Source organism: Protopterus annectens, chromosome 13.part0 (genome assembly GCF_019279795.1).
Source record: "Protopterus annectens isolate FY-2018-M chromosome 13.part0, PAN1.0, whole genome shotgun sequence".
Taxonomy (NCBI): Eukaryota; Metazoa; Chordata; order Ceratodontiformes; family Protopteridae; genus Protopterus; species Protopterus annectens.
In genome coordinates, this window is record NC_056747.1 from 156927296 (window position 1) to 156943669 (window position 16374).

Genomic DNA, 16374 nt, shown 5'->3' on the forward strand with positions numbered 1-16374 from the left:
TTCCCACATTCACGAACAAACACAGCACCAAATAATATTTGGAATAATGTAAAATAAAAATGACCCATTCTTCTTCCTTATATGTGGCCATTACTCCTCACTGCCAGTTGGCACAATGGCTAAGGTCTTCAACTTCCGTGCACAAGGTTTGAGCCTGATCTCCAGCCAATGCCTATTTAAAGTTTGCATGTTCTCCCTGTGTCTCTGTGGGGTTTCTCCCACCTCAGAAAAACATGCTGAGTGTTTCATTCTCAAACTTACCAATGAATGGAGCTGTGGGCAGCAGCATAGACTCTACATGGTGCCTTATAGGGGGAAAGAGTTGTACTGAGCAACTGCTTTGGGCATCTACTGCAGTGCTAAGTATCCTCAAGACAGGAGAATATGGATAACAGACTGTAATCTGTGCAGTGCTAGCCACTCGATGGTGTAAAATATGGCTCTAGGTGATTTGGTCATGTGGACTAATGTTGCCAAAACAGGCATGGATAGTTACCAGTGATAAGTGGGTTGAGGACCTGGTATACTCTGATCTATCTTAAGAAAAACAAACCAGGATAACATGCTCGTACAAAGAAACACCCGCTTTAATAACTTTAAACGCACTTTAAACTGAACGTTTTTCATTTCACTAATAGTAAAACTTCTTCAGAAATATTTAAACATCTTAACATATCAAAGAATCAGTCCTTAAATAAACTTTTAGTTAAATTTGGCGCCGAAAACCTCAATACATACCACGCCTTCTTAAAGCAATACAACAATGAAACTTTCGCTACACTGCGATCGAAATTATATGAACATTCTAAAATTTACTAAAATTTGCTCATAGATGGATTCAAGAGACAAACATGAAACGCATAAAATCAACATCTAAAATTACTATAAGTCTTCAGCTAATTATTAAATAAACCACTGAATAAATGACTTGATTTGATTTAATATAATATAATCAACTCCTTTACTGAACTTCGTATAATATCAAGTACATATATATATATATATATATATATATATATTAATATATACTGTATTAAAATTTAAAATAAAATTAAAATTGAAATTAAATATATATAAAAATACTCCGATCTATGCCAGGGACCCATGCTAATGCTAAGAGGGTTGTATGTGCCACTATTGGCCAGTATGTACCTGCCATAAATCCCAGCAGCCCTGGGTCAATAAGCTACAGGCCAGCCGGTGTCTAGTTCCAAAGACATGCATCTGGAGCATTTCTCCCCGGGCCTCCGCTGAAAACAGGCTCTGTGGAACCTAGTCGGACTTTCCCAGTGAACAAATGTTAAATAAATAAATAAATAAAAAAAATAGTTGCCCAGCCTGGATTACCTGGGATAGTTCTGTTGAGCAAAAGCTGGACGTAAAACCTATCAACCTGCCAAACAAGAACTGAGAATTGCGACACTTACGACACTTAATGTAAGTTCACAGACAAGATACAGCTCGGAAGTGAATGGCATGGTGATACTGAGGAAGGTGGACATCCTATGTATCCAAGATTCAAGATGGAAAGACAGAGCATCAAATCCATTTGGCTTGGGATCTAGCGTCTACAACTCAGGAGGAGGACAGGCTAGAAATAGTGTGGAAATTGTGGTGAGAGAGAGGCTTCAGAAGGCAGTGAGGGATATCATCAGAAATAGTGACAGACTCATGGCAGTCAGTCTCCATTGTAATGATAGGACAGCATTTATAATGCCTATGCCCACAGCAGGGTTGTGGTAGTGAGGAAAACTGCGCATTTAGACAGCAGTTGCAGGACCTACTAGATAAAGCAGGACAACAGGAAAGTACAGTTTTGTACCTACCATAAATGTAGATGTCCGAACTGGATAGCATCTGCAGTCATAACAAATGGGTTGTCCTGTCGTCAGGCAGCCCCTCGGTCGGCCGGATTCCAAAGTCTGGGTCCGGCTTCGGCTGATGTCGCACTTCACCCGACGTCATCTCTGCTGGTCTTCGGGTAAAAGGCATCAGCCGACGCCATTTTCCTCAGTGTTTCTTGCCCCAGATGCCAGTTGCCCTCTTGGAAGGCTAAATTTTGGATAAATGCCAATGTTTCCAAAAAAAAGGTAGAAGGCAAACACAAAAAATAAGCATGTATGTACATATATACAAACAAATACACCATAAGAGACTCCCCCCAGCTAGCTATTAGGAGGGTAAATACCCTAGGAGTACCACAGAGGGGAAGGAGGGTGGGTAATCCTGACTGCAGATGCTATCCAGTTTGGACATCTACATTTATGGTAGGTACAAAACTGTACTATGTCCTTCATGGATGCATCTGCAGTCATAACAAATGGGTAGAATACCATAGCCAAACTAGGGGTGGAGGAAGAAAAATTATGGTGTAGTTAGGATCCCTTGCAGTACAGCAGTGGCAAACCCTGCTCGGGATCTAGAGTATAGAGGTAAATTATAATGCTTGGCAAATGTATGCACGGAGGTCCAAGTAGCCGCCTCAATAATGTCCTTGGTTGCCACTCCTCGTAAGAAAGCTGTGGTAGTGGCTGTAGCCCTTGTAGAATGAGGTCTTATGTTCTGTGGAATTGGTTTTCCATGGTAGGAGTAACAGAATCTTATGCAATTTCCTATCCATTTGGAGATTGTCTGTTTGGAAATTGCTTTTCCTTCCCTTCCTGTTGCATAGGCTACTAAAAGCTGGTCAGTTTTTCTGTTACTTTTGGTTCTGTCCAGGTAGTAGCGTAACTGCCTATGTACATCCAAGGTATGCAGCAGTCTTTCCCCCCTGTTCTGTGGATTGGGAAAGAAGGTAGGTAGGTGGATTGCCTGGTTTAAAGACACTCTGGATACCACCTTAGGCATAAATGTAGGATTAGTTCTCATGGACACCCTATCTTGATGGAAGATTAGGAAGAGTTGCACTGCCATTAAGGCCTGTAGTTCCAAAACCCTCCTTGCTGAGGTAATTGCCAGTAGGAAAGCAGTTTTCCATGACAGGTGTTGCAGATCTGCTGTTGCTGCTGGTTCAAACGGAGGGAGTGTCAACTTTTCTAGCGCAAAGTTCAAGTCCCATGCTGGTAATGGTGGTTTCCTAGGAGGTTTTACATTCTTGATCCCTCTGAGGAACTGCCTGAGTAGAGGATGCGAAAAGACAGGTGGATCGAAGCTGTATTCTGCTGAAATAGCTGATGCATGTATCTTGATGGAGGAATAGGACAGGCCTGTATGTAGAAGCTCTGCCAAGTACTCCAGAATGTTAGCAATATCTATGTTCGACACATCTTTTCCTCTTTCAGTACTCCAAATGACAAACCTTTTCCATTTTCCTGCATAGTTCCTTCTTGTAGAAGGTCTGCGGGCTTCAAGGATAATGTCTTTAACCCTTTGGGAAAGGTCTGGGTTAGTTGCTGCTATGTGATGTTCCAGGCAGTCAGTTGCAAGGTTTTTAGGTTTGGATGCATGATGTTGTAGTTGTTCTGAGTTAACATCAAAGGCATCAGGGGTATTGACCACATTCTCTCCCGAGACATGCTCCTCAGCAATGGGTACCAGTGTTGTCTTGGCCAATTCGGAGCTATCAGGATTATCCTTGGACGTTCCTCTTTGATTTTCAGTAGTACCTTGTGCATCAAGGGGAGAGGTGGAAATGCATATGCTGTCAGGCCTTTCCAGCTGAAGGATAGAGAGGCCACCTTCCATGCAAGTGGGTGGAATGTCCTTGTGCAGAATTTTTTGAGCTGGTGATTGAGTGGGGATGCGAATAGATCTATTTGTGACATTCCCCATTTCTTTGTGATGGCCTTGAAAATGTCCGGGTGTAGCATCCATTCGTGAGCATCCGAGGTGGTTCTGCTTAACATGTCTGCTAGGGTGTTCTCTTTTCCCGGCACAAATATTGCCTGTAACTGGATGTTGTAGCTGAGAGCCAGATTCCAAAGGTCCAAAGTCATTCTGCATAGGGGGTATGAATGAGTGCCTCCCTGTTTGTTGATGTACCACATGACTGTGGTGTTGTCTGTCCTTATCATCAGATGGCCTTCTTTGAGGAATGGTCTGAATTTTTGGATTGCCAGTTTTACTGCCAGCATTTCTTTTTGGTTTATGTGCAGGTGCAGCTGGTCTTGAGTCCACAATCCTTGTATGCATTTGTCCAGCATGTGCGCCCCCCATCCTAGGTCTGAGGCGTCCGTTGTGATGGTTTGGCTTGCTCGAAAGTTGTGGAAGGGTAAGCCTGGGTTTGACTGGCATGCTTGAGCCCACCATAGGAACTCCTGTTTTAGGCATGGGATTAGTGGGATTTCTGTTTCTAAGCTGTGCCTGTGCGGAGACCATAAATTCTTTAGGTACCACTGTAGCTTTCTCATATGCAGTCTGGCATGTGGGACCAAGATTATGCATGATGCCATGAAGCCCAAGGCCTGCAGAACTTTTCTTGCTGTTAGTTTGTTCTGCTTCGTTAATGCCAAGAAGTAAAGAGGGAGTTCTTTTTGTTTTTCTGCAGTTAGGAATGCCATTTGTTTTACTGTGTCCAATTCCGCCCAAGAATGTTCTTGTTTGGGATGGTATCAGCCTTGACTTTTGTAAATTGACTGTGTATCCCAGGGCTTGTAGCAAGTAAATGACCCTTTGTAAATCTGTTGTCAGCTTGCTTTTGTTGTCCGCTTGTAACAGGCAGTCGTCCAGGTATGGATAAATTTGGATTCCCTGTAGTCTGCAGTGAGCGATTACTGATGCCAGGCATTTTGTGAATACTCTGGGCAGTAGATAAGCCAAAGGGCAATGCTGAGAATTGATAATGCTCTGATCCTGCAAGAAATCTGAGGTATCTTCTGCAATTTGGTCGAATGGGGACGTGCAGGTATGCCTCCTTGAGATCTAGAGTTACCAGCCAACACTCCTTGCCCAGCATGGGAAGAAGTTGCTGTAGGGTCAGCATTTTGAATTTTGGGACAATGATGTATGTGTTTAAGACGGACAGGTCGAGAATAGGTCTCCAACTTTTCTCTTTTCTTGGTACTAGGAAGAGTCTGGAGTAGAATCCTTTGCCCTGTTCTGTTATTGGTACTCTTTCCACAGCTCTCATCCTTGTTAATTTCGCTATCTGCTGTAGAGCTTCTATTTTTTGATTTGGAGGTAGGTTTGGCATTCCTCTTTTTACTGGTAAGGTGTGGAAGTGGAACCGGTAGCCTTGGTCTATGGTTTGCAAAATCCACTTGTCTTTTGTGATATAGTGCCAATTTTTCGAAAATAAGGCTAACTTTCCGCCTAAAGGTGCTGCTATTTGCTCCCTGGTAGGCGGTGTCACAGCCAAGTCACTGTGATTGTCCTGTTGCAGTGGCAGTGGTTGTGTCTGTGCCTCGGTTATTGCCTTACCACTGTCGTCCTCTGTAGGCACCTCCTCTGGATTGATTTCTGCCTCTAGAGCGTCTATTCCTGCCCCTTTGGGATTTTGTGGAGTCTGGAAAGGACCAATTTTTGGCAGGCCAGTTCCTGCTAAACCTTGGGGGCTGAACCTGTAAGAAATCTTTAACTGTTTGTACAGATTTTGCCTTTTCTTCCATTTTCTTCATTACTTGCTGGGCAGGTGTACCAAATAGACTGGCCTTATCCATAGGAGCATCTAACAGCTTTACTTTAACATGATCCGGTAAGACCTGTTCTTTCAACCATGCATGCCTTCTTATCACTGTGCCAGTCATGGCTGATCTAAATGAAGGCTCCAGTGCATCATAGCCACATTTTAAGGAATGGTTACTAACCTGTTGGATGTTATTCACTATTTCTAATACATATTTCTTATCTAAGGATTCATCAGAGGACAGTTTTTTAGTTAACTGATCAAGCATAAACTCTTGGTATTGGATCATATGAAACTGACAGTTTAAAGCTCTAGCTGAGAGAGTAGCAGAGGTGTAAACTTTTTTCCCCCATCTCTCTAAGGACCTGGATTCCCTTTCAGAAGGAATAGGGTTTTTGCTGTGGTCGAGGCTACTGCCTTAGGCCCCTGGGATATAGTTTCGGGATCTGCAAGTGGGGCCTTGTATAGGTGGTGATGAGTGTCTGGCACCCTGTAAAATCTATCTGGTTTGGCAGGGGCTGGAGGTAAGGAATCAGGAGCAGTGCAAACATCATTAAATGCATCATCCACAACAGGCAGTACAGGAGGTATAGCTAAGGGCCTATGTTGTGGTAAGTGCAGAAAAGTCCTAAGCCCTTTTCTTGAATCTGAGAAATCTTGTCCCTGCCATTGGAATTGTTCTCTCATGGCATGTAAGGTTTCCCCAAAGGAAAATTCCTCTGGTGGAGAGGCAGCTGGAATGGATTCTTCAGCATCGGAATCTTCATAAGTAGAAAAAGGAGCCTCTGGCTGGTCTGTAATGTCTGAGTCATCCGCAGAATCATCAGAGGACACTGGCTCGGGGGCTCTGCTCTAGGTCTCTTTCTGGGGGCTGAGAGGCACTGTCTGGGTGAGATTGGGATCCCTAATTAAGGATATTAAATCTTCTGCCAGAGTAAGCATTTGTGAACTTGAAGTGGGCCTGTGTGAGGGGGGCTTAACAGGCACTGATTTAACAGATTTGGCTGCTTTAGCCCTGGCAAAGGCCTTAATAGACATGGCTGCAGGGGGCCTAGCAGCACCACGTGCTGGGGTAGAGACATCCAAAGGGATGGTGTCTGATAAATCACTAGGAACCACAGTTGTAGGCAAAATTTCTGAGGCCGATTCAACTAAGGTAGCAGGAGCCTCAGTAGTAGTCATGGATTCGGCTGAAGATTGACCGGTTTTCTTGGTTTCGGCCGAAACCGAGACACTCGCGGCTTGCTTAACCGCGATTTCGGCCGAAACCGCGGACAGCGAGTGTCGGTCTTTTTCTTTGCGTTTTTTAACAATTTGGGTAGTCGGAGGATCCGACGGCATAATGTACGCAAAATCTGAGCCGAAAAACTGTTCAGCAAACTCCGACCGACGCCTAAGCGTCGCCGGGTTGAAGGAAGCACAGGCCGAACAGGCTGCTACGTCGTGGTCTGGGCCTAAGCAAGGCAGACAGTAAGAGTGGAAATCTTTATGAGGTATTTGTTTCCCACAAGTTAAACAGTTATTGACTTTTTCTGACATCGGCTGAGGCAAGAAAGAGTCCCCAACGGGTACTTAGCTTTTAGAAGTCTTCAAGTAGTATTCGGTAGTAGTAATCTCTGGATCTGACCGACCGGCACTTGCGAACAGCTTCTGCTTCGGGCGCCACGCGGCAAGAAAGACTGAGGAAAATGGCGTCGGCTGATGCCTTTATACCCGAAGACCAGCAGAGATGACGTCGGGTGAAGTGCGACATCAGCCGAAGCCGGACCCAGACTTTGGAATCCGGCCGACCGAGGGGCTGCCTGACGACAGGACAACCCATTTGTTATGACTGCAGATGCATCCATGAAGGACATCTGGTATTGACAGTAAGTCACCTGAATGCACATATCAGAACAGAAAGAACAGGATACAAAGACTGCCTGAGTCTACATGGGTGGGGCAACAGGAATAAAGGAGAAGAGACCAGTTTAGACTTCTGTCTAGCAAATGGCTTGATAGTAGCCAACACATAGCTCAGAAAGACAGACATTCACAAGATCACATACAAGAGTGGTCAGCACACAACTCAGGTAGACTTCTTCCTACATAATGAAAGGGCACTGGGTAGAATTAGTGAATGCAAAGTCATCCCCAGTGAAACAGTCGGCCCACAGCATAAACCACTGTTTGCCACAATCAGCTGCAAGCAGTGGTCAGAGAAGGCTCTAAGGTCAACAGACACGAGACTGAAGAGCTGGAAGTTGACTGCAAAGAAAGTACAACAGTTCAAGGAATTACTCAGGGCTCTAGCACTCCAAGCAGAGAAGGAAACGGGTGGAGTTGAAGAATGGTAGAGCCTCAAAACAGCATGTGTGAGGACTACAGAACTGATAAGTGGCTGAGCCAGGTATGGAAATAAGGTACATAAGGAAAGCTGGTGGTAGAATGCAAAAGTCCAGGAACTCACTAAAAGAAAGGAGAAGTGCAGGGAAAAGTGGGAGATAGAAAAGAGCCACTAGGGTACGGAGGAATACCGGTTGGCAAATAAGCTAAAAAAGGAGTTGGAATAGCATAGAAAAACTCTACTAGCTTCTGGCAGGTGGATTCAGTATGTGGCACAAAGAAACTATATCAGGTTGCAAGGTAAAGACACAAAAATAAAGATAGTCAGACACCCTTCACAAGGGATGCCAGCAACAACCTGCTCACCAGTCCACAGGACATCAAAGGCAAATGGAAGTAGTATATCCTACAGATTCTGAATAAAGAAAACCCCATAGAAGCTGTACTGCCCCAGAAATATCCTACAAAGAGAGAAGAAGGGGAGCCCACCCTAGAAGTAAGAACAGCACTAAGGAAAATTAAGTCAGGGAAAGCAGCAGGCTCAGATGAGGTCACCGCAGATATGATAAAGTTGCTGGGTGAGATGGGGGAGAAATTGCTCCTGAGGGTACTCACAGCAGTTTGGAGAGAAAAGCATATCCCAGATGACTGGAGAACAAGCAAACTTGTGCCACTGTACAAAGGGGACATCCACAACTGTGGGCAGTACAGAGGCATCAAGCTCCTGTCACATAGCAAGAAAGCTCTGGAAAGGGTGAGTGATAAATAGATAAGCATAGTAGTAGAATGATGGGAGATTAACAGTTCAGCTTCAGATCAGGATACGGCACAAATGACCCCATGTTTGCAGTGAGACAGGTAGTTTAGAAGAAGCTACAGTTGAGGAAAGAGTCCAACTGGGCATTCCTAGACTTGAAGAAAGCATAATGACAAGGTCCCAAGAAAGCTGACTTGGGCAGTACTGCAGTGGTTTGGGAACACTGGTAGAATTAGTGCAAGCTATGTACAAGAACCAAATGACTCAAGTATGAACAGTGTTTGGTCTCACAGAAGGGTTCCCAGTGGGAGTGGGTGTGTACCACGGTTCAGCTCTGAGCCCACACTGCTAATCATACTGGTGATGGACTACATTAACAAACAGGTCAGAGGGGACAGATCAACAAAGTTGCTGTATGCAGATGATGTGGCATTACAGGCAAACTGAGCAAGAACTTCAGCAAAGGATAGGAATGGAATGCAAAACTGAAGGCACATGGGATGAAAAGTACAGTTGTGTACCTACCATAAATGTAGATGTTCGAGTGTATTCACTATTGCAGTCATCACTTGGGTTATCCTGCTGGCAGGCGACCCGCAGTCGGCCCAAGTTCCAAAGTCTTGGTCCGGCGTCAGTTGCTGTCTCCTCTTCCCTGACGTCAGTGTGCCAGGGGTATAAAAGATGCAACCAACGCCATTTTCTTCAGTATTTCTTGCCCCAGATGCCAGGTGCCCCCAGATAGGAAGGCTGGAAAGATAAAATTATGCCAAAAAACATGCATATATTACTATAAACATTTCCTTCATCTACAAGCAAATACACCACATAGGTAGTATAGAGATGAGAAGTACAGAAAAGTCCCAGCAATGAAAAAAGGGGGATGGTGTGTGGGTAACCTGGACTGCAACAGTGAATACACTTGAACATCTACATTTATGGTAGGTACACAACTGTACAACGTTCATCGTGTTTCACTGTTGCAGTCATTACACTTTGGTAGAATCCCAAAGCTGAGGTTGGCTGGCTGGGTCTAAATTGGATTTGGAGAGGCTACCAAGCCCTGCAGAACCGCAGTGGCAAAGCCCGCTCTGGATTTAGAGTAGAGAAGTAAGTGGCAGTGCTTGGTGAAAGTGTGCACTGAGCTCCAGGTTGCAGCTTCTAAAATGTCTTTGGTTGGTACCCCTCTGAGAAAAGCTGCTGAAGTGGCTGCTGCTCTGGTAGAATGAGGCCTAATGCCCTTAGGCACTGATTTGCCATGTTGTGCATAACAGAAGCGGATGCAGTGTCCTATCCATTTCGAGATTGTCTGCTTTGTAATAGGCTTTCCTTGTGATCCTGCAGCATATGCTACAAACAGCTGCTCAGTTTTCTGAAAGCTTTTGTTTTGTCCAAGTAGAATCATAGCTGTCTGTATATATCCAAAGCATGCAGAAGTCTCTCCCCTTTATTCTGGAGATTTGGGTAAAAAGTAGGTAAATGAATGATTTGGTTTAAGGCCACATTGGATACCACTTTTGGCATGAATGTTGGGTTTGTCCCAAGAGAAATCCTGTCCTGATGAAAAATGAGGAATGGTTCCACAGCCATTAATGCCTGTAACTCTGAGACTCTTCTTGCTGAAGTTATTGCTAGGAGCAGAGCAGTTTTCAATGACAAGAATTTTAGATAAGCTGTGCTGGCTGGTTCAAAAGGAGGCAGTGTGAGTTTTTCTAAAACAAAAATGAGGTCCCAAGTAGGTACTGGTGCTCCCCCTTGGGGGTCTTATATTTTTTGCCCCTCTGAGGTACTGTCGTAGTAGAGGATGTGAAAAAATAGGAGGTTCCGTATTGTAATGAGCTGAAATGGCAGAGGCATGGATTTTAATAGATGAGAAAGATAAGCCTTTGTCCAGCACCTCAGTTAGGTATTGTAAAATCTGAGGTATATTAGGGACAATTGGTTCGAGCCCTTGTGCCTGGTTCCAAGCACAGAATCTCTTCCATTTTTCTGCATAAGATTTCCTAGTGCTGGGCCTCCTGGCTTCTAAAATGACATCCATAACAGCTTTAGAGAGAGGTGCAGTACGAGTGGCTACACTATCTGCCATGCTGCCAGGTTTAAGGTTCTGAGTTGACTGTGCAGAATCCGATTGTTTTGTTATGTCAGAAGATGAGGAATTTGAGGTAGAAGCCAAGCTGGGCCTTGAGACAAACTCTTTAGGATTGGGTACCAATGCTAGAGTGGCCAGTCTGGGGCAATCAGGATCATTTTTGGCCTTTCTTGTCTGACTTTTAGTACGACCTTGGTAAGAAGAGGCATTGGAGGGGAAGGCACAGACTGTCAGGCCTTTCCAGCTGAATGATAGAGCATCCACTTTCCATGCTTGAGAGTGACAAGTTCTTGTGCAAAATTTCTGTATTTGGTAATTGTGAGGGGAGGCAAAAAGATCTATGTCTGGGCGTCCCCATTTCCTCGTTATCATACTGAACACTTGTGGATTTAGCTTCCATTCGTGAGGATCCATGAGATTTCTGCTTAGTTCGTCTGCCAGTGTATTTTTTGTTCCTGGAAGGAATTGTGCCTGCAGATGTACTGGATAGGTCGGTGCTGTGTTCCACAAAGTCATGGCTTGTCTGCATAGGGGTTAGGAATGTGTGCCCCCCTGCTTGTTTATGTACCACATAACTGTGGTATTGTCCGTCTTTATTAACAGTTGTCCTGGATGTATTAGGTCCTTGAAAGCTGTCAGTGCATTCTGTACAGCTAGCATCTCTCTTTGATTGATGTGAAGATGCATTTGTTCCTTGGGCCACGTGCCCTGAATACATTTTCCTGCCATATGTGCCCCCCAGGCATAATCCGATGCATCCGTTGTTATTGTCTGCCTGGCAGTGGGTAAGGTGAAAGGCTGTCCCTTGTTATGGTGACGGGCCTGGGACCACCATCAAAACTCCTGTTGTAGGCAGGGAATTAAAGTTATGATGGTCTCCAGGCTGTGACAATGCTGAGTCCAAACACTTTTTAGACACCATTGTAGTTTCTTCATATGCAGTTTTGCATATGGAATTATTAGAATGCAGGATGCCATGAAGCCCAGGGCCTGCAGAATTTTTTTTGCAGGGAGCTGGGTTTTTGTTGCCATCATTTGAAAGTAATGAGTCAGTTGCCTTTGTTTGTCTGGCGTGAGATAAGCCACCTGGGCAGTTGTATTTAAGCTTGCACCCAGGAATATTACCTCTTGAGAGGGCACTAGTTTTGATTTCTTTTTGTTTACTGTGTAACCTAGGCAAATTAGCAATCTTTTTACAAACGCCAGATGCTTTAGAAGAATGTCCTTGCTCTCTGCTTGAATAAGGCAGTTGTCCAAGTAGGGATATATTTGAATTCCTTTTTGTCTGCAAAATGCAATTACTGGTGCCATGCATTTTGTGAAGACCCTGGGCGCAGTAGATAAGCCAAAGGGCAGTGCAGAGAATTGGTAATGCATTGAGCCTGCTATGAATCTGAGGTATCTTCTGCAAGATTGTCTGACTGGGACATGCAGGTATGCCTCTCTGATGTCCAAAGTAACTAGCCAAGCCTTCTTGCCCAGCATGGGCAGAAGTTGCTGTAGTGTTAACATTTTGAATTTTGGAACATCCAGGAAAGTATTTAGGATTGACAGGTCCAATATTGGTCTCAAGGCTTTGTCCTTTCTGGGTACTAAGAAAAGTCTTGAGTAAAATCCTTGTCCCTGTTCTTGCTGTGGAACTTTTTGAATAGCTCCCATGTCCATAAGAGCAGCAATCTGTTTTTGTGCCTCTGCCCATTGGTTTTGTGGCAGGTCTGGCATACCTTTTGGTTTTGGAAGTGTGTGGAAGTGGAACCTGTAACCCTGAGAAAAAATATTCAGTACCCATTGGTCCTGGATGATCAAGTGCCAATTTTTTGAGAAAAGTGCTAGCTTTCCCCCTAGGGGTGCTGTCAACAGGTAAGTGCTTGGCATTTGTAGAGGGAAGTCATTGGGACTGTTTCCTATAAGGTTGTGATTTGTCTTCCCCTTCTTTGGGGGCTGAAGCACCCCATTGTTTAGGTCTGTAGGAGCCTTGGGGCTGAGATCTGCCTCTTGGGCATCTGTATCTGCCTCTTTGTGGCCTATCTGACACTGGAAAGGACCAATTTTTTGAAGGCCAGTTTCTGCTAAATCTAGGTGGTTGAACCTGTAAGAAATCTTTCACTGTTTGCATTGACTTTGCTTTATCCTCCATTTTCTTTAACACCTCTTCTGCCTTAACACCAAACAAAGTATCAGGCTGTAATGGAGCATCCAATAATTTTACTTTAACATGGTCAGGTAAACTTTGTTCTTTCAACCAAGCATGCCTTTGAATAACAGAGCCTAGAACTGTGGCTCTACAAGAAGCCTCTAATGAATCAAAACCACATTGCAGAGTATGCTTTCCCACTTGTTCAACTGCATACAATAAATCCTGCATTTCCTTACTGTCAGGACTTTCTGTATTTGAAACCATTTTCTGTTTTAACAGTGACATGAGGTACTGTTGATATTTAAGCATATGAAACTGGCAGTTTAAAGCTCTTACAGCTAAAGTAGTAGAAGTGTAAACTTTTTTCCCCCATCTGTCCAGAGCTCTGGAATCCTTATCCAAGGGGACAGGATTTTTAGCAGTGGAAGCCTTAACCCCTTTAGGACCCTGAGAAATTGTTTCTGGGTCTGCAGCGGGATTTTTGTAAAGAAATTTATGAGACTCAGGGACCCTGTAGTACCTGTCTGGCTTGACTGGTGCAGGGGGTAAAGAATCAGGAGACAGACTGGATTCAGAAAAAACATCAACAATATCAAGCACAGGGGGGGATAGCCAGGGGCCTGTGCTGAGGCAATAAAAGGAAGTCTCTGAGCCTTTTCTTGGATTCTGAATAATCCTGGCTCTCCCAATGGAAATGTTCCCTCATGGTGTGCAGGGTTTCCTCAAAAGAATAATCCTCAGGCGGAGAGGCTGAAGGTATGGGCTCTTCTGCATCAGAGTCCTCAGAGGGAGGGAGAGAATATCCCTGATCAGAAGAGGAATCAGAGGAAATGGAAACCTGGTCGGAGGAATCATAGTCAGTGTCTTGCCTAGGCCTTTTGTCAGGAGGGGGATGGGAACCCCTGTTTAAAGTAATTAGGTCTTCTGCCATTTTAAGCATCTGTTTCTTTGGCATGGATGACTGTTCTGGAGAATGCTGTACTTGTTTCCTTTTCTTTAATGGTGTTTTTGTCTTTGCCTCTGCTGCTGTAGTGGGCTTAATTGTAAGCTGTGAAGGTCTGAAAACACCCTCAGAAGCCGATGCCTGCTCAGCGGCTCCGGACCCATCTGAGGGAACAGTTTCCGTAGGCCCAATACCTTGAGTTTCCACAGGCCTCGGTGTCTCCACGTGTCTGTTGGTTACGGCCTGTGGCTCTGAGGTAGCGGATGTCAGGGGCTGTGAAAGCGCCTCACTGAGAACCGGCGAACGGCCTAGAAGAGGCTTCGTCGTCGGTTTTGGACCTCGGATGCCTGTCCTTTTCTTTGTCTTTGCATTTTTTATAAATTCCGGTCGTCGGTTGTTCCGACGGCATTATGTAATTAAACCATCGGCCAAAATAATGTAAAGCAAAATCAAACCGACTTTTAATAGTGCGTTTATTGAATCTAGCACAAAACCAACAACTAGTAACGTCGTGGTCAGGGCCTAGGCAAGGAATACAGTAAGAGTGAAAGTCCTTATGAGGTATTTGCTTCCCACAAGAAATACAATTATTAACTTTTACTGACATCAGTCTGGAGCAAGAAAAAGTTTCCCCAACGGGGTACTTAGCTTTATTGAAGACTTCGGTTCTGAAACTCAATTTTGAAAATCTCAGGAGTCGGCCGACCGGCACTTGCGAACTGCTTTTGCTTCGGGCACCGCGCGGCAAGAAAGACTGAAGAAAATGGCATCGGTTGCAACTTTTATACCCCTGGTGCACTGACGTCAGGGAAGAGGCGACAGCAACCGACGCCGGACCAAGACTTTGGAACTTGGGCCGACTGTGGATCGCCTGGCAGCAGGATAACCCAAGTGTAATGACTGCAACAGTGAAACACGATGAACATCTAAGCACAGACAGACAATGGTAATGGTTGCAAATTGGGGAAATCACAAGAAGCTGAGAAATGAGATAGAAGGGAAGATAGTGGAACAAGTAAATAACTTCAAGTATCTGGGAGGGGTGACTGAGGAGAAGGGAAATCTGAATTAAGAAGTCAAAGTGAGAATCAGAGGGGCTGCAGCCAACTGGTATAGAGTCGCAGGTATAGTCTATGACACAGAATGCTAAAGAAGCTGAAAATTGAGGTGTACAAGACAGTGGTGTGACCGGTATTACTGTATGGTATGGAAACCTAGGCAGTAAAGCCAGAACAAATGAGGAAGCTAGAGGTGATGAAAATGAAGTGCCTGAGAAGGGTGATAGGATGCACACTGTGGGACATATGAAGAAATGAGGACATAAGAGCAGAACCCAAAGTAGCTCCAATTGCAGAAAAGATCAAACAGAACAGATTACAGTGGTTCAGACACATCTGCAGAAAAGCAAAACATAATCTGGTGAAAAAGATGAGACAGATAGGAAGAAGTTAAATGGAAACTAGGACATCCAGGAAAGAGGTGAACGGATTGTGTGAGAGATCTGTGACAGTCAGGCATGAGTGTCGAAGAAGGCAAGAGTGTGGCACTGAATCAAGAGAGATGGTGACAGTTAACATGATACCCAGACCCCATGTAGAAAATGGGAAAAAGGAGGCTGATGATAATGACTTCTCACTATTGGGTATCAAAGAACATTGATTGCCATCAGACATTCTATACAATTATGCTGTCTGCTGCTTCCCCATGATAACCTCTGGCACAGAAAAATTGATATATCCTCCAGATACAAGGGTAAGTATCACTATACAGAAAAAGTGAAAGTGAAGTTTGTGCAAGTCCTACTTACCTGCAACAGTAGATGTTCAAATTTCTCACTGCCTTAGTAAGATTTTGGGATATTCTCCCAGCTTTTAAAAGTTCAGACTCCTCTCCCTCTCTTTTCCTGTGATATCAGATTGATTGAGCATATCCTAAGAGAGAAGTCTTTAGCTGACACAAAAAAAGTGTATGTTCAGGCTTCTGCACTTCCACGAATAGGGACAGAAGGTACCTATAGCCAGAATCATCTATACCACATGAAAACTAAATTGAACAACAAGAGAATCAAATCGGTGGAAACTCACCTCATCTGTGCACAATCTGGGGGATGGCAGGTGGGTGCTGCCACTGAGGCAGTGAGGAATTTGAGCATCTATTGTTATATGTAAGTAGGACTTACACAACTGTTCTATGTTCAGCATTCCCACTGTCTAAGTGGCACTTTGGGTAGATTCTCAAAGTTTACCCTACCTGAGGGGTGAAAGGATAAGGATCCAGGAGTCTCTCAAGAATGGCCCTAGCAAAGCCTGTTATACATCTTGAAAAGGAATCCAATTTGTAGTGCTTTGTTAAAGTATGAACACAGGACCTGATTGCTGCTTCTAAAATGTTTCTAGAAACCACCCCATTCCAATATACCACGAAAGAGGATAAATCCCCAGTCTTGTGATCCTTAACTTTGCCTGGAAGAGATTTACCAGGGTGGAAGTAACAAAAAGTAACAGCGGACCCCAACCACCATTTAATACTTTACTTAGAAACAAGCTGACCTTTCTTATCC

General features: G+C 44.3%; 1 protein-coding gene across 1 annotated transcript in view; it reads right to left on the reverse strand.

The window, feature by feature from the left end:
- The window catches only part of CPAMD8 (C3 and PZP like alpha-2-macroglobulin domain containing 8), a 7231600-nt gene that overhangs the window by 2678194 nt on the left and 4537032 nt on the right, over positions 1-16374 (reverse strand). The window lies entirely within an intron of this gene.